This window comes from Papaver somniferum, chromosome 7, assembly GCF_003573695.1.
Source record: "Papaver somniferum cultivar HN1 chromosome 7, ASM357369v1, whole genome shotgun sequence".
In the NCBI taxonomy this organism is placed as follows: Eukaryota; Viridiplantae; Streptophyta; class Magnoliopsida; order Ranunculales; family Papaveraceae; genus Papaver; species Papaver somniferum.
In genome coordinates, this window is record NC_039364.1 from 67,094,508 (window position 1) to 67,118,868 (window position 24,361).

General features: G+C 36.7%; 1 long non-coding RNA gene across 9 annotated transcripts; it reads right to left on the reverse strand.

Annotated features, from left to right (window-relative positions):
• Positions 1 to 2,111: 2,111 nt before the first annotated feature.
• LOC113297527 lies at positions 2,112 to 5,032 on the reverse strand. 9 transcript variants are annotated; one of them, XR_003333520.1, is made up of 6 exons: positions 4,859 to 5,032; positions 3,988 to 4,056; positions 3,810 to 3,880; positions 3,443 to 3,687; positions 2,988 to 3,129; positions 2,112 to 2,914 (listed from the first exon to the last, which is right to left on the reverse strand). It is a non-coding gene; the product is annotated as an uncharacterized LOC113297527 (long non-coding RNA). The 9 variants fall into 9 exon arrangements; XR_003333521.1 differs by having other exon boundaries at positions 3,418 to 3,687; XR_003333527.1 differs by lacking the exon at positions 3,443 to 3,687 and adding an exon at positions 4,240 to 4,365 and having other exon boundaries at positions 3,988 to 4,027.
• Positions 5,033 to 24,361: the final 19,329 nt, after the last annotated feature.

Here is a 24,361-nt window from a genome sequence, read left to right on the forward strand (position 1 = left end):
CTGGAGATAGATTTATACCAAACGGAAGCCTAAAATCCTATGCGCTCACTAAAATAAAAAAGATTCACTCTATGTTGGAGATTCTCTTACCATTTTGTTTCTATCCATGACTGGGTGCTTAACAAATGTAAATAACATGGGAGTGGCAGCTGCATTTAGTTATTGCCCATCTCTTTTTGGTGCCATGAGAAGCGCATTCGTGCTTTTTTTGTCGCAAACGCCCATTTGTCTTCCAGTTTAGCTGTGTATTTTAATGATAATTGGATTCGCTCGTACTTTCTACAAAAACACTAAAATATAGTCATTAGCCAAAATATTGAGTCCTACCTAATATAAATATGGGTATAAAATGTAGCACTTACGTGCTTATCAACACCCCCACACTTATATTTTGCTAGTCCTCGAGCAAAACAAAAAAGATATCCGCTCCAAAGCTGGATATGAAGAGTGGTATCCGTTCAATAATGGATAGATGAGAGATATCCGCTCTACAGCTGGATATAAAGATGTCTGCTAAACAACTAGACGAAACCACTAAACAGTGGTGTACAGATGTCTGCTAAACATCTAGACGAAACCACTAAAAAGTGGTGCAGAGATGTCTGCTAAACAGCTAGATAGAAAGACCCGCTAAACAGCTGATCATATCATTGTATGGATATAACACAGTATGCATACCAGTATGCAAACTTTTGTAGCATGATTCAGGTCCGGGAACCAAGTTTGCATACCAGTATGCAAACAGTTTTAACTGTCAAAGTCCGGGAACCAAGTTTGCATACCAGTATGCGAACGGCTTCACCTGAGTTAGGTCCGGGACGACAATATGCATACCGGTTTGCGAACTGTCGAATGTGACCAAAGTCCGGAACTTAAGTTTGCGTACCCATTTGCAAACTGAGTTGGTTTAAGTTCTAAAATTGGTTAAGTATGATTCCATACTCATTAAGGAATGCAATCTTTACAAACCGTGGCTAAATTTTCATGAATTGATTCTCTTTAATCAAATCCGATTTTGTTTCAATTGTGTCTTGTATACTTCTATGAGAATATAAACAATTGAACAACTCTATGAGTAACACAATTAGATTCATTTGATTATCATTTGATCTAGAAGTGTTAGATGAATGCGGTTAATACAAAAGTGTTCATATGGCTAACTTCGGTTAATTATTGTTGAGCCAGCTCAATATATACGTTTAGGTACGGTTACCCATATCTAAATGAAGGTATATTTCATTTGTGTGTAACAAGCTAAGACCATCTAACGGTGGAGAGATATTGCTTTGGTTTTAAGCAAACTTAGCTTGAATCTTAAATAAGGTTTTCATCTAACGGTGAATATTGGTTGCTTTGTTTCAAAACTATCAAACCCTGATTTGAAGACTATATAAACGAGAACTCTAGCAACTGGAAAACCTAATCCCCACACCTCATGTCTGAGTTGCGTACTAGAGTCGATTCTCCTTTAACCTAGGTTTTTCCTAAAACCATTATAGGTTAACGACTTAAAGTTTTCATTGAGATTCTGAAGCCAGACCCAACTATTTTCTCTGTAGTTGCGTGTTGTGATCTTACTTGTTCTATCGTATTGAGTATTATCTTCTCTAAGATTTTGCTCGAGATTTATCTCCGATAAGTTAGATATAAAAAGTAATCACAAAGCTCTTTGTCTCATTCTTTGTGATTCCACAATACACTAGTCCAGAAAGGACTATAAATGACGAATGAAGTCTGTTACAAAACATGGTTTGTCACGGGTTTTATCTGTTATTAGAACCGTTATTTATTTGGTGTGACTCTTTATAAATGACAAACTAAAAACGCCATTAACATATGACAAATAAAATACATGATTTTAAGTCAGACATAATCTGTTATTAAGTACCACCATTCTCGTATGTTAAATTTAATAACAGGTCATGTCCGTCCTATGTAAATGCTCCATCATCATTCAGGCCACTGATTCAGACTTTATAATTCAGATCTGGCGATTCAGATACTACCATTCAGATCCTGTGATTCATAAATTGATTGGATCTGAAACAAAATTTTTGACTATCTCTGGAAATAAATGAAACGGTTTAATTGAACAAAAACTAATTGCACTGTAAAGATGAATTTAACCTCATATTAATACCAAAATAACATTCAAAACATATAATCTCTGAATACAAATTGAAAGATAAATTATATTACTATCAACATAGAATTGCATATTAAACACTAAAACTGAATTCTATCAACTAATAATGTCACCTAATCTTGCCACTCTAATATGTTAGCTCTCCTACACGATTTACATAAATTTTGGCCACTTAGTCATGTCACCTCTTGCAACATCTCCAAGTACTCTTTCCTTATCGCATAACATAGCACCTGCATCTATAATTTTATCAAACTTATGATCACCCACCTTCCAAATGAACACATTCTGCAATGGGTAAATGCTTGATGTAGCCTTCTCAATATCTTTTCCAATCATCGCAGGGATAAATTTTGCCACCAATTCTGTAAGATCACATGAAGAGGCCTGGCTTACCATGTTTTCAACCATCTGGCGACGAGTCCGACAATACAAAGTACAGATGATACAAACGTGAAATAATAAGAAAATGCTGGTTTACCATGATTTCTGAATTCTTCCAATAAGGTCACAAAAAAATCTTACACGCATGAATAACATGAAATAATAAGAAAATGTTGAAATCGAAAGACATGAATTCACCTCTCAAATCTGGCTAGATTGAGCATAACAGGTTCTCCTGACCTGTTTGTCTCGCTTCTTGGTGAATCTGATGCAGAATGACCTCAAGGTGAAGTTGTATGTTGTCTTGACATCAATATGGGTTTTAATCAATGTCTGTCACTTTCTTTCAAGACGTCTCAACTTGTCTGTGGTAAAATCCATTCCCTGAATATCGAACAATTATAAATATATATATCAACATAAATCATGAATAAGAGACGAAACGGTAGATTCTTACTTGCCCAGAAATTGGTAAGAACATTCTTTCTTTGAACATCCTCAACTCTAAGTCTGAACTTCTTACACGCTTGATCCTCATCGCCTGAAAGATCATCCAATGAAACCACAAACACTTGGTGTGTGGGTCCTTCAGAAGCAATCTGGAAAACAAGGAGAACAGGCAATCCATTATTAAAAAAATATATTCAAGGGTTGATAACGGGGTAAATTTATATTAATTTACATTGTTAAGATTATGAAATGTTGAAATTGTACTTTAAGCAGGTCGAAGTTTTGGAATCAGATAAATTTCAGTGCTTAAGATTTATTTATTAGAATTAAGTAACCTTTGATCATCTAAACATAAGGCATACAAGCTTTAGATAAAAAGCTTTGCTATTAACCATTTATTTAAGACAAAATATAGATAAGGTTGTGATGATTATTACGGGCAAATTTCTGTGAGGATGTTACCCATAAAAAACGACTTATTAGATTTCTGGTAACTAAAATTGTAACGCTTCCAATACATTCTGGTATTAGACCGTATGCAATAAGATTCCCACTTTCAACTTGCCAGTTGCAGAAGTAAAATTAAACCATATACAGCAATCCCATGAATTCCACTTAAATAAGAATTCTTTCGAATTCCATAAAAGACGAAGTCACAACAGCTTGCAAGAGCTGGAGCTCCAAAACAAATAGAAGAGTCTTGCCATCTAGAAAATTGTAAAAAATGAATCTTAGATTATCTTGAATTCTCTTAAACTCCATGGAAACAACACAAACTTGATCCCAAGGTACCACCAACAGATAATACTGAAAGATAATGGAGTATTACCTTTCTGAAATAGTCTTTTCCAAATCAATAAAGGCTCCACCACATATAAACAGGATATCCTTTGTATCTATCTGCAGACCATAATACACCAAAGATCCAAAGGCGATTCAACTGCTTGTTTTTATAAAACACATGAAGTAAGAATAATATAATTTAAAAATTGTGCTTCACCCTTTACCTGGATGTATCACCACAAGGATGATTGCGAGCTCGCTTCTCTGGCACATTCGTTATCAGAGAAAAAAGGCTGTAGTTTTAGATAATCAGGTAAAGATGGTTGCAAAAATGTAAAATTGCTAAAACTAAAATTAGATGAACAACTAGACATACTAGTTAACACCCTACTGAACAAGAAATTTGCAATCTTTGGATCAAAATAAAGATCCAAATTACACAATTACCATCATTTATTCAACTGATAAATTACTACCTATGCTTCACCAAGCTTTTACTTGGATACATGCTGAATACTACCACTGGAATGACCAAAGGCATAAGCTTTTCACCAACCTAAATGATCAACTAATGCTAATGCATCATGTGCCATATTGTTGTCCTGTATCAACAATCCCATTACACAAATTTCAAAACTATAACAAAAAATGAATCAAATGTGTATTCCTCATAAAAATCAAAACTTTGTCGAAATCAAAAAAAAAAATCACAAGAGGGGGGAGATAGAGACTACAATGTATTCAGATTTCTTGGTGCGTATAGAACTCTAACCCATTCCACAATTATCAAATGCACCTCAGTTTTATTTCTAAATCCATTGAAATCATCCATATACTAAATAAATGAATCGTTTCTAATGATTTTCTTCTCATCATTTGGTGTCTCAGTGTCTCAGTCCCTGCAAGACCTTTAATTTCACGTCCCTAAGAATCATGTGTTCCAGCTAATCTTTTGTTTCAGTAATCAATCAAACTGATCAAAACTCACCATTAAAACACCAATAAAAGCACGAATTTGATAAAAAATTAATCAACTTTATTAATTACAAGAAAACAGAAACTTGGAAAATTAGGTTTTCATTTTGTGTTTCTTACCTCGCTAGCTGCTCTGTAGATAAATAAATCTAGCAGTAATTCAGAAGATAGGGTTTTCGTTTTGAAGTGAGAAAGAAACTGCTGCGTTTGTGGAGGAGATGAAGATTTTCTTCGGAGGAGGCGGCTGTGGTCTGTGGAGGAAAAGGAAAGGGAAGAAAAAAAAAAGGAAATGAAAGAGAAATGCGTAGGATTAGGGTATCTAGGGTTTTGTTTCCTATAGCTTCTAGATAATGTGGTACCGACCAAAAAAGAAAAACTCATGGCAATTGTGCCGGTGAACCATTTTCAAACTTTTACTCCGGCCACTTTTGGGTACGCGATAGGAAATTTATGGTGGGCGTATATAAACCTAATTTATTTATCGGACATAATCTGTGATTTAATGGTTCATCCTTAAATCACACACCTAGGAAATTACCACGTCTGAGAATGACGGTTCTTTAACGTGAAATGATGGACTCCACTATTTTGATGTTATATGACAGAATTTGTTTGTAATATTATATTCACGCAATTAATTTGTTATTTAAAAGCGTGATTAATAGCTTTTTCTGGACTAGTGATAACTTGTTCTACTACCATATAGTTAAGTTATTGTGAGGTGATTGATATTTCTAGGCTGTTCTTCGAGAATATAAGACCGGATTATCAATTGGTTCATGTTCACCTTGATTTATCAATGTGGATGGGGAAAAACGGTTTGCTGGCTTTCTAGGAAAGTGGAGGGTCGAGCGTTCTGTCGAGACTCTTCGACCGAGCAAACTGCTGAACCTCACACAGATGCACCGCTACAAAGGGGGTGCTTAGATTCGGGAAATCAATCTGTGGGACTCCGGGCTAAACCAAGACAATGGTCGTTCCAGAGTCAATTCGGTCGCAAAGAGGGAGATGGGTTGATCTGTAGGAGGGAAGCTGAGAATTGTGTGGGATCAATGATGATCGAGGATTGTGGGTGTGTTGAAGGTTTCTGCAATATTGGTGAACTGCTGAAGTTGAGTTCTGTGAATAAGTCTTATCGAGTTGTTGACAGATGACGATGATAATCGATGATCGATTTCTTGTCTGTTATCCTCGAATTTGGACTTATTTATATTGCAAGAATGATATACCACCGATCCCCGTAAGTGTGACGGTTTCTTGAGTGAAAGAGTGGGAAAGTGGGAGATCGTGATAAAGTCAGTTCCATGTCGTGTGGAGACTTGACTGATCGTGCACCTACTACTTTGCTAACTCCTTCAACCGTTTGCACGACTTACGCACATTTCTCGTTGTGGATGAATCCACGTGCCGTAGACCGCCAGACCAAAACCCTAAGTGATATCCCCCATTTGTGGCGTGATTAATTTCTCACGAATCGTGGAGTCTGCAAGGCAGACGTGCATTAGTTAGTCAGTTGTTGACTAATTAGAAAATGGGTCTAGGTCGTTGAATCGAGCATGAGTGATGAATGGTCAGCGATTCATGGATCGACCATGTAGTTCTCTGAAGTGATGTCAAAATCAGTGATGAATTACTGACTATTTGAGCGATTGAGCAAGTATTGCCCAATCTGGCAAATTGTTGAATATTGAGAATTCGACGAGCAACTGAGCAAGTATTGCTCAATTCGACGAATTTGATAATTTTTGTGTGCAACTGAGCAAGTGTTGCTCAATTCAACAAAATACTGAATATTGGTAATTTGACGTGCAATTGAGCAAGTGTTGCTCAATTCGACAAACTACTGATGAATTACTGAATATTGATGGTTGGATCAATATTCGAGCAACTGAGCAAGTATTGCTCGATTCGACGAATTATTTAATGGTGACGTGACCCTATAAAATATTAATTAAAATATTGGTAGATTACTGAATATTGTATAATTAATTTTTATGTTGATTGGTGGATCAACATAAATTTATTAGTGTTTGAAATTGCTCAGAATGATGGTTTCGTAGAGCGTTTATTCGAAACCCTAACATTGATCAGTCCTCCATCAATTGGTGAATTGCTGAAGATTGGTCGTGAGTGATAGAGGGACCGACCACATGGGATGATGGGCGTCCATGTGGTGCCCAGTGCTCGAGTGAGCACACACCAGGGTTCTCAGTTTGAGAGTTGGTGAAAGAATGAGGATTAAATGTCGGTTTCATCATTTATTGAAATATTGCTGGATTCAACATTAGATGATAAATACTAGAGATGAGAGATAAGGACCGACCAAGAGAGCATGGGACCGGCTCTTGGTGATCACGGGACCAGTTGTTGGTCATTTGGAGAACCAGTTGGTTGGAGAGAGTTCGGGCCCAGTATGAGCAATTGAGCAAATTAGGTCAGAATTATGAAAACATGTGGGACCGGCTTTGTGCAAGCCCTAGGAATGACTCTGGTCGGTCATGAAGGCATGCACGTGTTGTCGTGGTGTCCGTGTTTCCATACTGAGAGTTTCAGTGTTTTCTGATGCGCGTTCGAGCAGCATCGTGAATTTTCAGAAGAGTTTCATCTTGACTGAGAATTCTCAATTTTTTTTCGAATGAGCATGTATGCTCAATTCATCAATATTTTGAAAATAATAAAATGTTTTAATATTTAGAATTATCGTGAGAGGCTAGCTAGTCGTGTGACTATGTTGGCTTTTGGTTTTTCGTGATTCGAGCAATATTTGAGAAAATATGAAGAAATCATGAATTTTGCTCAAACCTCGGAGTTTCACGAATTGAGAAAAATAATAATTATGAAAGATTAGGGATTGCAAGGCGTGGGACCGACCACGACTAGCGCATGGCCGTCCAGGTTGCCCGGTCCCGCACAACTTTCCCTATTTTTATTATTTTTCGTGAATCCTTGAAGTTATGGAGAATCCATGAGTCTTTGTTGAAACAAGGAGTTTCATGAGATTAGGGAATAATTACAAAAAACTAAGGATTGTGAGGTGTGGGACCGACCACGGCCCGGGCATGGCCAGCCGGCTGGGTTGCCCGGTCCCGCACACCTTTCCTTATTTTATATTATTATTTGGTGAATCCACGAAGTTATGGAGAATTCACGAGTTTTTTGCAAAAAAACAAGGAAAGTTGCTAAAACCAAGGAGTTTTCATGAGTTCATGAAATAACAAAAATAAGGAAAATAATGGGAGAGGCACGAACAGACCATGGCTAGGGCACGGCCGGCTGGCGGGCCCATCCTGAGCGCCTCCTATTATTTTATTATTATTTAATTATTTTCTCGTGTTTTGCGAAGGATTCCTCATTGTTTCACATTTTCGGATGCTCGTTCGTGCATCTGGGTGCTCAGTCGTGCATCATTGTCGAGTACACTTACACCATTTTGGTGGGGCTTACTCAGTGATGGTTCAGATGCCCGGTTGTTGAGTATTTATTACTAATTTATGAAATTCAGTGGAGAATAGTTCATGAAACTGAGTAATAAAAAATGAATAGTTGTTCATTATTAATTCATAGGATAGCTGTGGATTCGACTACGAATTCAGAATAATAAAACAAGCATTACCATCCTATGGGATCGTGGATTCAACCATAAAATCGGAGTAATTAAAAATATTTATTACCATTTCATGAGATCAGTGGATTCGATCATGAAATCGGAGTAATGAGATAGTACAGTTGTTTTATTGTTATTCTATGAGATCAAGCCGTGGGTTCGATCATAGAATCGAAGCAATTGTCATTGTCGTTCCATGAGATCAGGCCGTGGATTCTACCATGGAATAAGAGCAATTGTTTATTGCCATTCCATGGGATCATGTCGTGGATTCGACCATGGAATAGGAGAAATTGTTATTGTCATTCCATGGGATCAGGCCGTGGATTCGACCATGGAATAGGAGCAATTGTTATTGCCATTCCATGGGATCAGGCCGTGGATTCGACCATGGAATAGGAGCAATAATAGATCATTCTGGGAATTCAGTGGTAAATGTCACAGCAGAATTAATCTACTGCAGAAAAGATATTAGCCAGTTAAAGCGTCACATCCATTCTGAATAGTGCATAGTCAGGGAGTCACGGTGTTGTTTACGACCTGAAGGCGTTATTGCTCTCAATCTACGGAGAACCGCCTGAATCTATACACGGTCTCTCCACATAGTCAGGGAACGGTGAGTGTCACCGACGTCCTGAAGGCGTCCGCCGCCCAATTATTCTTCTATGTGGAGGTGGGTCTCTCGCATTCAGTCAGGGAACAATGAGTGTCACTGACGTCCTGAAGGCGTTAAGCTCTCAATCTACGGAGAACCGCCCAATTATGTTATTCTACATAGAGGTCATGATGAAATGCCAGGGATCGAATTGCTCAGCTGGTGGGGTTTTTCGAAAACATATTCATCATGGCTTCGTAAAATATGAATCGGTTGCATGCCTGAAAGCCGTGTCAAAAACATGCCTCATGATTTTACGGTTTTGCCCTTTGTTGAAAATCCACCATCAACAATCAAAAGACAGAACAAAGAATTTCATAGGTATTTCTGTGGGAGACAAATTTATCTATTGAATAGACTTTTCTGTGGGAGATAGATTTATTTATAAAGTCTTCGACTTTGGGTCGTAGAAACTCTTAGTTGTGGGTGAGATCAGCTAAGGGAATCAAGTGCGTAGGGTCCTGCTGGGATTCAGAGGCGTAGTCCTGCTGGGATTCAGAGGCGTAAGGAACGCGACTGCACCTTAATCGGGGTGAGACTTGTTTAGGGCTCAACTACATTCCAGTCCGAAGTTAACTTGTAGTAGGATAGTGTCTATAGCGGCTTAATACAGTATGGTGTTCAAATCTGGACTAGGTCCCGGGTTTTTCTGCATTTGATGTTTCCTCGTTAACAAAGCTTATGTTGTTTGTGTTATTTATTTTCCGCATTATATTTGTTTATATAATTGAAATATCACAGGTTGTGCGTAATTCAATCAATTGGTAAATCGGACCTTTGGTTGTTAATTGAAATTGATTGACACTTGAACATTGGTCTTTGATACCGTTCAAATTATTTCTCATATCAATCAGGGTCACAGATTTTTATTAGTTTGATTGCAGATTGTATTAAGAAATTAAGATATAACTCTTGGATGTTTTTCCTTGATTGAGTCTGACTGTCTAGTTGATTCTTTTGGAATGACATTGGAGTTAGTCCATACAAATTTCCGAACGAAATACTGGGTATGGTTGTTAGATCCCCGCTTTTTCAATTGGCAAACACGTTAAAGACTTCATAAGTATGTGTTTGTAGCAATCTGATTTCTGTGGACTGAAGTTTATCTCGCAGTTACGCACATAGAAATGTCCTCAAAAGTTTTTGGTTATGCCAAATGTCTTCGGCTTACCTCAAAGGATAAATCCTTAGCTGATTCTTATGAATCTGAAATGGAGCTCACCAGAACTATAAAAAATATGCTGAGATTATTGATGTTCAAGTTTCTAAAATTAGATCTCTTGAAGAAAATTATGCTCAGCTCACCGATGAACTTGAGAAGTCTCTTTATAGAGAACGAGAACTCTATAGTATTGTTGAGTCTTTTTCAAACAGTATCGAAAATCTTATTCAAGAAACTACTCTACAACGCGAAAAGATTAGCTTGCTTGAATATGTCGTTAAAGAAAATTCAATTATAGAAAAGCGTTTAATCGAGACTCATTCATCAGATCTGAATAACTTTCGTCTAGCCCAGGAACAGTACAACTCCTTGAAATGGGAAAACTCTGTTTTAATAAGTTGGTGTTCTTCAGTGCCTATCTATAATACTCATGTGGTATTACCAAACATGGAGAAATTTTCTTCTAAGGAATTCCTGCTAAGATACTATCACGTGACTTATAGAATTCCAAAAAGGCTATGAGTCTGAAACGAGATGCTTCTGACGTTTCTTATCCATGAACTTGTTCATTCTGTGGGAAAAGGAATCACAGTTATACATTGTTTTGCTAGAGAGAAACAGATTTCTGATCTTCAAAATCTACTTCTTTTTACTGTTGACAGAGTAAATCTTCCGACGACATCTACAATGGATTTCATTCCTGCAGAAAACCAGTAATCTCATAAAAGAGGTTTCCAAGGTCTCATCTAGAAATATCTACAGGAATCGTGTCTCTCCTTATGGTGGAAACATTTACGCCCCAAATATACACTTTCCTATTGTTTATGAGAATAAGTCTTGAAGACATAAGTCTAGGAGATGGAATTCTCACAATTCTGATCCTCTGGAACCAATCTCTAGAGGTCCTAGACTTAATCCTCAGAAAAATCCTTCTGTTGGATATTTAAAAGGGCTTATGTCTAATTCTCCTGGAATACGAAATAACCGAAGGAAGGTAAGGAATACACCGCACATATGCTCAGAAGGTATTTACAACTCTTCACTCAATATTCATAGTGGGATTACTTCTCACTCTACTATCTAAGTAGGTAATTCCATCATTGTATCTAACTTGAGAGTTGCAAGGATGATATTTGTGGGATGCTCAAGTTCGTTGTATATTATCGTATGATCGAATGGTTTGTGTTAATATAGTTTTCTCCATTTACAAAAGTTGAGTTATGTCTTGACTCCTAGTTACTAATGTATCTTTGTTTGTGTGCTCTAATTTAAAGCATCTTCTAAATTATTGAGCCATGAAAAGATATGGGATATTTGATAAACAAAGTGTATCTCCTTATTTTGGATCTTGTCTGTTCCATTAACTTTCTGTAACCGGTCCACGAACGTCCATGTCTTCTTCTTTAAGAGTTTTTAGGGTTTCCACAATAAGGGTTCCTTCTCTTGTTCTCAAACATATATATTTATATATATTGTTTTCTCTATCCCTATTCAAAAAAAATATGGAGAACCCTTCAAGATCTCAGGAAATTGTAAATCTTGATATGGAAGAAGACATCAAAGGATGCAGTTCGGTTCAAGAACTTGTCTTGAAAAAGATGATTGCAAGGAAGGAGTAAAACTCCTGGATTGGTGAATCTGTCAAGGATTTAATTCTTTTTCAAAATGACTTAAAGGTCGAATTTGCAAACCTTCAACTGCAAAGAAATCAGCTCATTGATGGTCAGACCAAAATCCTTGAAAATCAAAAGGTCTTGATACAAATTCAGAAGAAACTCATCTCTGATTGCATCAAAGCTAGGCAACTAGCTCGCATTTTTGATCGAAAGATGAATGTTCTAACTCATGAACATGGAGTTTCTACGGTCAAAAGGATCAAGCATATCGATAATACCTTTTATGATGGAGTCATGGAGAGGTATGATGTTATCAAAGAAGTCTGATCTTTTTATCTTGTCTATGAAACTTCTTATGAGAATTTATTCTTGTGTTTTAAGAAGGATAACTTTATGGGATATGTGTGTTTACATCCGTGAATTATGATTATCTCATATGTCAAAAGTTAAGTCTATTATGTCTTTATCCAAATATTGATAAAAGATAGAATGAACTTATTCCGCAGTATTCATCTTTCCCCGATCCACTTCTATGTGAAAGTAATGTATGGCTCCGTAAGTTTTCTTATGTTGAGCATTTCCGATTAAATTAATCATTAAGGTCTTCTTGTGGTTAATTTATTCGAGTTTTCTGGATACAAATTCATGTTTCATGTAACAAAATCGGATTTGATTCAAGAGAATCAATTCATGAATATTTAGCCACGGTTTGAAAAGATTGCATTCTTTAATATATAAATGTATTTTTTCATGAGTATGGAATCATACTTAACCGATTTTAGAACTTAAACCAACTCAGTTTGCAAACGGGTACGCAAATTTAAGTTTCGGACTTTGGTCACGTCCGACAGTTCGCAAACCAGTATGCATAATGTCGTCCCGGACCTAACTCAGGTGAAACCTTTCGCATATTGGTATGCAAACTTGGTTCCCAGACCTGAATCATACTACAACAGTTTGCATACTGGTATGCGTACCTTGCTATATCCAGACAATGGTTATTTGTTCCAAACTCCCATTTCAATCATTGAAACATCCTTCGAAGCTGACAATAGCTGTCTCACAAAAACTATTAGCTTATAAGTAATTTTCAAGTGATCGAATGATCGAAACATTCTGAGTCTACATCAAATGACTGTCTCACACAAATCATGTAAGATGTTTCAAGGCAATTTTCACATGATCACCTTTTGACTCATTATTTAGTTTCCAACAAATAAATTATTTACAACTAAACTCGTCAAGAATAATGATAAACGTAGTTAAATCAAAAAGCTTTCCAAAACATATTTCGAGAAAGATATAAGCGAGTTAACCTCAGCTCGAAATATCAAATGTGTATAATCTCAACTACACATTCTATCCTAATCCGAAACATAGCTATAAGTTGACTAGAAATCAAGACTTATAGTTTTGATCACCTAAAATCTTGAGATAGCAACGCTTGCGAGTTCGACCGAGCGGTGCTCTAACAATAACCATAAGAGATTTGGGGAAATGTGAAATAACATTTCGGGTTCGAATAATATGATAGACGGCTTTAGAATAGCGTGTATTATTCCGGTAGTATGAAAGTTACTACTATGCATGCCTTATATTATTCCGGGTTCCAGAAGAATCTGTTAAGTTTTTGACGTCACTACCAGGAAACGATATACGAGCCTTTTTATGGAGAATTTAGAACTCATCTATTTGGTGCCAGAAGCACATTGTAGAGAAGCTTACACTCTCTCTTTTATAGTGTTCCATAAGAGAATTCGAACAATCGAATCTCACATTGTCACTAGTTAGAAGTTTAATGACATTGAACTATTCATGCTTAGGTATGGTCGTTTTGGACACCCAGTAATAAAAAATAAAAAATAAGCAGATCAATTCAAAATATTCATAGACATTCTTTATAGAAACCGAAGCTTCCATTGAACAAGAATGTAAATTATGTTGTTCGTTCCTTGAGACAGTTGGCTCTGAATCACCAACATTCGTGCAGAGGATTTATGGTGGCATTTGTAGGCCTCATTCACCCTGCACTACGAACATTTTTCAATACTTTATCATATTGATAACCACATCTACTAGATGGTCTCTTGTTTATATTAACTGTTTGTGCATATCTTGTGGTTTCCTATCCATTTTTGGAATTTACAGTTAAGTCCATTTATCTTGGTGACAAATTTACAGGCTTTTGATGCTTTCCCTTCAATTGGTATTATGTCGAACACTAAATAGCACATGTGTGTACTCAACACGATATAGTTGAGTTCTTTGTTTAAGCGTCTTTAGTTGATTGCTCAACCAATTGCTTACCATCAATATTGTTATGGGAAGTAACCTTACATTTCGTATTTACGTGTTTGGTCCATAACGTCACCTAACTATATAAGTTGGGATTGATTCATAAGATATTTAAAACCCTGATATATGTCTTATTACAAATGAAATTGTATTCCCATCATTAGGGGGAAGTAAGCCATTACAATAAAGAACGTCAAATGTCTCATCTTCTATTGAGCTTACAACTGTTTATGGGATACTTTGTGTGTCGTTTAATTAACACCTAAGAATTATCATAAATAGAGTTGCTTTTGAAAAAAAGACAAAATTATGGAACCAAAAGTTTCATAAATGAGATAATAATATTTTCGCCATTAATAATCATAATATATTTTCTAAGGTATGAACTTCGATGTGTTCGGAAGGATTAAATATAAAATAAGTTATTTATAGACGATAAATTAGCATGGTTCAACGGTTAGGTACACAACATTTCATGTTTGAACCTTTCATATTCATTTATCTTTCTTAACGTCAATTTCCACTTATTGACTGAACAAATGAATCTGTACGAGTCTTAGGAAAATCAATTCATTGGCACAACCCGAATCGATTTAATATTATTGAGATTATTAGTCCCACATTGTCTGGAAAATGTAAGATCCTGCGGTTTATAATCTTTTGGGCATGCTTGTTATTAAGTTTTTCGTTTCGCTTTTTTTCTTTCATGGAAATGATTTTAGGTGCATAGTAGCAGGTCTATGCTTGCACTCTCCCATACAATGACCAATGGCCTTGCAATGGGAACAAAAGGAAGGCACCTTTTCAAAATCAAAGTAGGTCGTAAAAGTAAAACTATCTCGCTCCACCAGAATCTTGATAACCAAAGGTATAGAGAAATTAATCTCAGCTCGAACTTTGCAAACTGACAAAAAGTTTCGTTTAGAGTATTAACATCCATGGGCATAGGGTCCCAACAACAAAAGTAATTTCAAGCAAGGTTTTTTTCTTTCAATATTCAAGACTATCTCTGTAGGTCATCGTCCAAACTTGTGCGATGAACGTTGATCACTAGGGTTGAAATCCTTAGTCCATTGCTGGAAGTGCACGAGGCCAGGCTTAAAATAACATGAAACAGTAATCTCATATTCGACATATCTTTCTGCGATGAGAAAAAAAATAATATAGTAGAGACCTTTTCCTAGAGCTAAGATTTTCCATAATTTTTTCCGGCAATACAACTTTGAACACAAAACGAATATCATTAATTCGATAAGGAGTAGATTCCTTAGGAAGAACCAAATGTCCAATAAAATTATTTCGATCATCAACCTCTTTTAGATGTATATATTCTATGAGATTTTGATTAAAAGGAGATTACTTTTTATGCAGGGTTTAGAAATCTGCGAAGGTGAAAATTCAATAGCTAGTAAACCAGGAACCGTAGTTGCATTAAATTTAGGTATCATAAAAGGTATCAGGAACTGATTAGAGTTTGCAAACAAGGATTAAGTAGCATGACATCCAAGCAAGAGCTTAAAGAGTCTATGGTTGTTTTGAGAGAACCCCAAAATCGCCTAGTTTTCTTCTCCTACAAAACGAAGCTAAACATCTTTTCGCATAACCCTTTCTCCCAAACAAGATGCTTAAGTCCTCAAGTTCAAGATGCTTAAGTCCTCAAGTTCATGATGTAATATAAAATCCTCCTATGTGTGATGTGTAAGTTCTGCCAAAACAATGTTTATCCAATGGAAAACATGCTAACTATACATAATAGAGATATTGTCTTGGCAAACTCCATGTTTATTCCATCAATTTTGATATTCATCTCCTTTCTAATTTCTATGTGTCCTTATATATATTCTTCTTCGGAAGACAAAAAGGAAAACGAAAACTCAGGGAACAAGAGTCAAACTGGATTATGTCTTCTATTATATCTTTTTAATATTATTCAATAAACTAATAACTGGATAAAGAGTATTACATTAACTAGTTGGAAGCCTAACAAGCTAAGCTCCAACAACGCACTATTACATGAATTGAACAGGTTGCCGTGCTAACCTACCAGCGAGCCTCATGGGTAACCTAGCCAAGGGATCCGAAGAGGGAGGGGGGCTGAGATTGTGTCACAAGGGGGGCAAGCTAACTCTACCGTCCATGTTAATTCCTGCAATATTACGTCATTGGGGACTCGAACCTAGCACCTCCTGGAGCGCATGAAACTTTGGGAAACGGGGATGACCAGCTGAGCTAGGGGCCCGTTCTCTATTAAACATTGTCTCATGATATCAAAAAAGAAAAAAAAAAGAAAAAAAAGAAAAAACAGGTTAAACACTGTCTTGTTTGGATACATTACATATAGGCATAGCTGCGTAAAAAAAAATTGCAATAAACTTTTCCTCTCTCCAAAACTTTTCCTCAACGAAGAACCCCAACAACTGATTCCCTCCCTGCTTAGATTGGCTCCGTTGGAGTTGATCTGAGCAGATCAAACACCACAAATCGTTCTCATTCTCCCTGATCTATCTCTGCTGTTATTTTGAAAAGTTTTTAATTACCTTTTGGTTTTCATATGTGGTACTATTAGTTATTGCTGCAACTTTATGGGTTTTCTCTATGGATCTACGGATGATCATGTTGTTATCGTTGTGATCTTTCGCAGGGAAGAATGCAAAGCATACATTTATTTTTGATTCTAATATATGAAGAAGACAAAGAAACTCCAACAATATCAGTATCGGCATCAACTCCAACTCCTTTTTCTCTTGCTTATGGTGGCGATTGGTTTTTGATTAGGCATGTTATTATTATTGTATATGTGATTTTAATGATTTAGGATGTTTTAACAATCTAGTAATTTACAAATCTGTTTTTTTCTCTAATTTTAGGATTACTTTTAAGACTTACTGGTTTGTAATTTATGAGGTTGGGGATGTGATAGTCTTATTAGCAGCAACAACAATTTCAAGTTTTCCAAAATCAACAGCTACAACATGTTCACCGAAAACACCAAAAGAAACTTTAAAGTTACCGAAGACACACTACAAAAATGATAGGCAAATGTGACGGACCTTTTGAAACTTCCGTCACAATAGCTAGTCAAGTGTGACGCCAATTGTGCCGTCACTTCTTCTTAGTTCTTTTGTGACGGCAAATTGGTAATATCGACGGAGATGGTTGTCACCAGGAAAATATGCCGTCACAATTGTTATGCCTACTTTACTTTCGTTTGACCGGTCAAAATGTGCTGTCACAAGTGGTTGGATATTGCCGTCACCCCTAAAAATGAAAAGTTGAGGAGGGGTTTGCGCGGGATATATTTTAGTTTGGCGCCAAACTTTCTTTGGGGACGAATCTCTCTCTTAACCTTATCTGCAAAAGTCAAGCGAAAAGCCAACCTTAGTCAACCTTAATCAAACCCAAATTTTTGATCCTATCTTGAAATCAACCTCTGTCTTTATTCAATTCTAGTCTTCTTAGGTCTTAATTGTTGTTGTTTTCTCCTTCAATTTTAATATGTTTTTTTATCAAATTGAACCCTAATTTTTCATTCTTATCCTCTTTTTCAACTTGTTTATTCCTAAAATTTCCTTCTTTTGATGTAATCGAATCTTACAGTTTTTGGGGTTTTCTTCTCTTCTTTCCGCTGTTTGTTTTTTATTCCTTGTTTAAAGTATAACTTTGTTTTCTTTCTTTGATGTCTTCTTCACAGTTATGCAACATTAAATCCTGGTTTTCTGCATCAGTGGCTGCAACAATGTCTATCATTATCAGTTGGCTCAAATTCCACTGGTTACAGGTCGTTGGCTTATCATATATGCAGTGGTGCATCCCTTCTATCGTATTAAAAGATTACTATAATCAATTAATATTTGGTACTTCATGTATGGTCTTGCAAACTTTAATTCCTGGTGTTATACAGTTCCTACAATTACAATCACACCTGTTCACCATTCTGATTACTCACCTTCTCTTTTATCAATAATTGACAAACTTATCCTCGAACTATCAAACCTGTGATTACACCTAACTGTTATCTTTCTTCTTTAAATACCTTATCATCCTTTGTTTTTCATTTACCTTTTAACCTTCTAAACTTGAGAAGTTCATTTCATCTTTTCACAATGTCTGATAATATTAACAACATCTCCGAACATATGAAGGTATCAATTTAGAAGATCATCCTGAAAAGGATAGAGTTGTTACTCACTCTACTACAGCTCTCTCACAAGGTATTGGAGATTGGAAAATTTTCTTAGCAGGTAAACTCTATGCCCCTGGCATCATGTTATGGCAAAAAGCTGCTAAATTCATATGGCCTCGTCTTAAACGGGATAATCGGTGACAGATTTTGGTGAGATCTCTTGAACCTAATATTTTTGCTATTAGATTTTGTTCAACAGAAGATAAAGATGTTATCCTGTTTGGAGGAGCATGGAATTTCGATGGATATCTGATTGTACTTAGAGATTGGCACCCTTCTTATCCTTATCAAAAACTAAACTTTGACACCTCCCCCTTTTGGCTTGAATACAAATACTTTCTACCTGAATTTACTTGCCCAGAAATGCTTAACCTTTTTGGTAATATTATTGGAGAAACTGTGGTAGTCGAACCTGATGGTATTCATCCAACTACTTCAAATAAATTCAGAGATTTAGTCATGATAAGAGTAACTACCCCTTTGATCAAAGGTATTCATGCTGCTAATGTTGCAGGAGTAGCAAGATGGGTTGGCTTCTTTTTTGAAAAACAGCCATACAAGCTTTGTAATGAGTGTAAAGTTCCAGCTCATGATACTAGACTATGTGCATATCGTAAGACTCGCAGATTTAACATGGAAATAACTGTGAGAAATTTTGGTCCTGCTCTAGAGCCAGTGATTTTACCATAAAGAAATCCTCAAGAACTGGCTAATTTGTTTTAAGCAGCATGGTTATCAGAGAAGATCTTATTTACAAGAGCCAACTTCTTCTCAACTTGGTCCGTTGGATGGAATGCATATTTCTTACTTCACTGCTACAGATTCACAGTCTGACTCTTCCATTGCACCAGCTGATCGAGCACTTCCTCGTGCTTATAACGTCATGGTCCCTACAAGTTCTCATTATGGAGGTGGATGTCGTACTTTTACTCGTCGTAAAAGATGCAGGAATATGAATTTTGTTGTTCTCTCTGATGATGATGCAGAACAGGCTACTACTAGTAATCATGCTTCCACAAGCAATCAGCCTAATGCGCAATCTTTCATACAACCAATGCAAGGAAACCAGTATTGGGAAGTTCAAACCAATGTTACTTTTGAGCCAATTGCTGAAGACATTGTTGTTGGGTCTCGACTGCTTAATCGTGACCTCGCTGATGCTGAACAACAGGTACTGTCTATCACTCTTAGTATTATTCTCACCTGGATTTTAGTTTTGCTTTGTATACCAATTCTCTTATCATGAAACTCCTCTCTTGGAATTATCAGGGCTTTGGAAACCCTTCCACTCGTGATTATCTTAAATTTTGCATTAGTAAACACAACCCTGACAATTTTTTTTTGAAACTAAAACTCAAGATCCTAAGATGCATATTTACAACAGTTCAATTATCCAAATTTCTGGCATGCGCCTTCTGTTGGCTTGTCTGGTGGTATATCTATTGCTTGGAAATTAGGTATTGACCTATAAATTATGCATACAACTAGGCATAACATTCATGCCATCTTGCATACTCATAATCATCATCCTGATATTTTATTAAGTTGTATGTATGGAGATCATGAACCTGGTGAAAATCATGATCAATGGAAATACTTAATAAACATGCAGCCTCATGTAAATTTGCCGTGGGTATTGATTGGAGATCTTAACTTCACTATGATGGATTCAGAAATTCACAGTTCTCACAATTCTCATCATCAACACTCTAGATTAATTAGACCTATTATCCATCAATTAGGTTTGATTGATTTAGGGTTCTCAGGCTCAACAACAACATGTCTAATCACATAACTGATAGTGCTTATGCTGCTGTTAGACTTGATAAAGCCTTAGTCAATGTTTCTTGGATGAATAGTTATAATACATCTTGTTTACAACATATCCCGCCTGTTGCTTCAGATCATTCGCTGATTCTTTTATCAACTTGTCGAGATTTTGGTCCTAGAAATATTCCTTTTCGTTTATACAGATGCTGGTTTTCTCAAGCTTCTTGCTCTGATACTATCAGTGATAGTTGGACTCAGAATTTTTTAGGATCTCCTTCATATCAGTTCACTTCTAAACTCAAAAATGCTATGCATCATCTTCAACTCTGGAAAAAACATTCATTTGGCAACATTGAATCTAGAATCCAGTCCATACATCAATAACTTCATCATTTCACTAGTTTAAACTTTCCCACTTCTCATCCTATTATTATCAATTTGACTAACTCTCTTGAGAACTTGTTATCAATACAGAAAGATTTTTACATGCAAAAAGCTAGAACTCATGTTCATGATGTAGACATGAACACATCTTTTTTCATTATACTGCCAACTACAACAAGAAAAGGAATCAGATAGATGCAATTCAAGACTCCTTTGGTATCTGGCATGATTCTAAAGAAGAGATTGAAAAATACACTACTACAACACTTCTCTAATATTTCAACAAATGTACATCCAGTTACTGATGCTTCTATTTTGTCTCAGTTTCAGACTTGTATCACATATGAAGATAATAATGCTCTTCTGCAAATACCTTTTGAACAAGAAATAAGAGAAGTAGTTTTTGAAATCAGGTCGTGGGCTTCACCAGGACCCGATGGATTCCAAGCAACTTTTTACCAATATTGTTGGTCTACCGTAGGTTCTGAGGAAACATCAATGGTCCAACACTTCTTTACTTACAAGTATATGCTTCGAGATATTAATCGTACCTTTCAAGTCCGTATACCTAAAACATTACACCCTCAAACACCTAATGAATACATACCAATAAGTTTGTGTAATGTTAGTTATAAGGTGTGGCTAGCACCATGCCATAGTCTTGATAGGCTTTTGTTATAATGCGAGGATGATGGGATTAATCTATATGCACAAATGAAGTAAGAAAAGAAAGCGAAAAGACGAATAAAAAATAAAAAATAAAAAATAAAAAGTAAAATCGGCTAAAGATACACAAAGGGAGTAATTTTATTATCTTCAAAAGAGGGCTTGGTAGAACCCTTAGAACATTTGAGTAAGGTCTGATGACCTGTTTTGAAGTAGGGATTAGGCCCTATTCTCATGACCTGTTTTGAAGTAGGGATTAGGCCCTATTCTCATATATTGACCTTCTGAGCGCCAGCCTTCATGGGCTCTGTATTGCTCTGGGTTCTTAGCGTGTTATGGGTGTGTTATTGCTTCCTTATTAAGTTTGGGCATCTTGTGTGCTTCATCGGTGGCCTCGGCGATGGTCACTCTGGCTTCTCCTTGTGTGGGGTTTGGTTCCTCCGACTCGTGGTGGCATGGTGGGATCTCATGCATAGTTTTGCTGTTAAGGTCAGATCGCGTCTGGTGGACGTGCTTGTTGTGTCCACGGGTATACCTCTAGTGGAGGTTTTGAGGGACCAGATCTTGGTTCTCCTTAGGATTAGTTGGCTTAAGGAGCGCCATCTCCGAAGCGAGTTTCCTTCCTAGCATTGAGGTTTCATTTGTTTGGGATGTTGTCCCAAATGTTGTGATTGCTTATGTAGCCGTGGTGAGAACGATTGTGAAAAAGCGGGGGTCTAACAACACCACCCAATAATTCGATTAGCAATCTGTATGGACTAACTCCGAAAAACTTTACTAGAGAATAAACTAGACAGTCAGACTCAATCTAGATAAAAGTATCTCAAGGAGTTAATATCTCTCTCTTGATTTGATTTTTACTCAAGTTAAAAACAATAGCGAGTCTTTATCAAATACAAGAAATAACTTGGACGGTACCAAAGACCAATGTCCAAGGATCAATCAATACCAATCAACAACCAAAGGTTGGATTTCCAGTTGATGATCACGAAAGGACAACATGTATTATTTCAATTATATAAAATATAATGCGCAAAACAAATAACACAGACACCAGAAATTTTGTTAACAAGGAAACCGCAAATGAAAAAAAAAAACCCGGACCTAGTCCAGATCATATACACACTATATTAAGCCGCTACAGACACTAGCCTACTCCAAGCTAACTTCGGACTGGACTATAGTTGAACCCCAATCAGTCTCCCACCGATCCATGGTACAGTTGTACTCCTACGCCTCTGATCCCAGCAGGATACTACGCACTTGATTCCCTTAGCTGATCTCACCCACAACCAAGAGTTGCTGCAACCCAAAATCACAGACTTGATAATAAACAGATCTGTCTCACACAGAAAAGTCTATCAAAGGATAAATCTGTCTCCTACAGATAAACCCTAGGTTTTGTTCCGTCTTTTGATATAAAATCAAGGTGAACAGGAACCAATTGATAATCCGATCTTATATTCCCGAAGAACAGCCTAGATTAATCAATCACCTCTCTACAATCCTTCCTAACTACACAAGCGGATTGTCGAGGAATCACAAACAGTGAGACGAAGATGTTTGTGACTTCTTTATCTTGCCTATCGGAGAACTCTCACGATCTCAAGTCAATCAATCTATTGTACTTGTACGATAGAAGATGCAAGATCATATCACACAACTACGATAAAGTAGTATCGGTCGGGCTTCACAATCCCAATGAAGTCTTTAAGTCGTTAACCTGATTTTAGAGAAGAAAATCAAAGGTTAATGGAGATCGACTCTAGCGGGCGCACTAGTAGCACACAGACGTGTGGGGATTAGTTTTGCACAATGCTAGATGTCTCCTTTATATAGCCTTCAAATCAGGGTTTTGCCTTAGTTACAAAGCAATCCATATTCACTGTTAGATGAAAACCTGATTTAGATTCAAGCTAATATTTCTCAACCGTTAGATCGAAAACTTAGCTTGTCACACACACTTGGGTAAACGTTTACTGGGTTCGTGAAAACCATGCCCAAACGTGTACGTGTATGTTGGTTCAACATAGTAACCCAAAAAGGTTAACCATATGAGCATTTCATATTAACCTTGTTTTTCTTCAGCATAACTAGTTCAATTGACTCAAATGAACTAGTTAACGAGTTGTTCAATTGCTATGAGATCTTATGTAACTACACAAGACACAATTGAAACAAAGATAACTCGATTCGACTGAATCGTATCATGAACATTATAGCCACGGTTTACACAAAGCATTCCTTAGTAATTTAATATTTCATGTTCAGAGCACATCTTTAGATCATAACCTCTTAAGTTCACAAACAAGTTCGCGGACTTAAATTAATCGGTTGAGTTTTCCAAACTCAGCAGAAATTCTCGGAAAGAGAACTTCCGCCAGTTCGCGGATTGGGTTCGCGGACTTAGCACACAAACGAGTTTTGGAAAATCCAGCAGAAATTCTCAGTCGAGAACTTCCGACAGTTCGCGGACTGAGTCTTCGGACTGGGTTCGCGGACTTGGCAAGCCAGTTCCACAACCTTCCGATTTCTCTTGATCAACAAAGTTCGAAAACTTCGGTTCAAGGAATACATGGTTATGTAATCTAAACTCTCATTTCAATCATTGAGACATTCTCAGAGGACGCTATGTAGCCATTATTCACAGACCGATTCACGTCAGAGAAATTCTCAAAGTGATTGAAACTTTTCATGACTTTCGTCACTAGGTGAAGATAAACTTGATCAAAGTGAAACGGTTTACCAACACACGATTTCGAGATAAAAGATAAGCAATGAATGCTCAGCTCGAAATGTCAAATGTGTATGATCTAGTCTATATAGGATACGACTTTTGTCTCATAAGAAGTAGGAGATAGAATAGATAGACTTTTGAGTGATAGATAAGTTCAAGTCTCAACATACCTTTTTGTTGATGAAGTTCCACGGTTCCTCGTATAGATCTTCGTCGTTGTATGATGAATCGCCATGAAGTCTTTGAGCTCAACTACACTTTTCTATCCTAGTCCAAGACTTAGCTATGTAGGTTAGAAATCAAGACTCATAGTTTGATCACTAACATTGACAAACATGCTTGAGATAGCAACGCATGCGAGGTCGACCGAGCTACGCTCTAACAATCTCTCCCTTTGTCAATTTTAGTGAGAAAACTATTAATACATATGGAATACAAAAAGATAAACTTTAGCGGATCCTATTTCATAGTCTAATATTCAACGTTCCCTGAAATCTTCGTCCTTCCGAGTACTCCAATGATCCCAAAGGTTGTAAGTTTAGCATCACCGT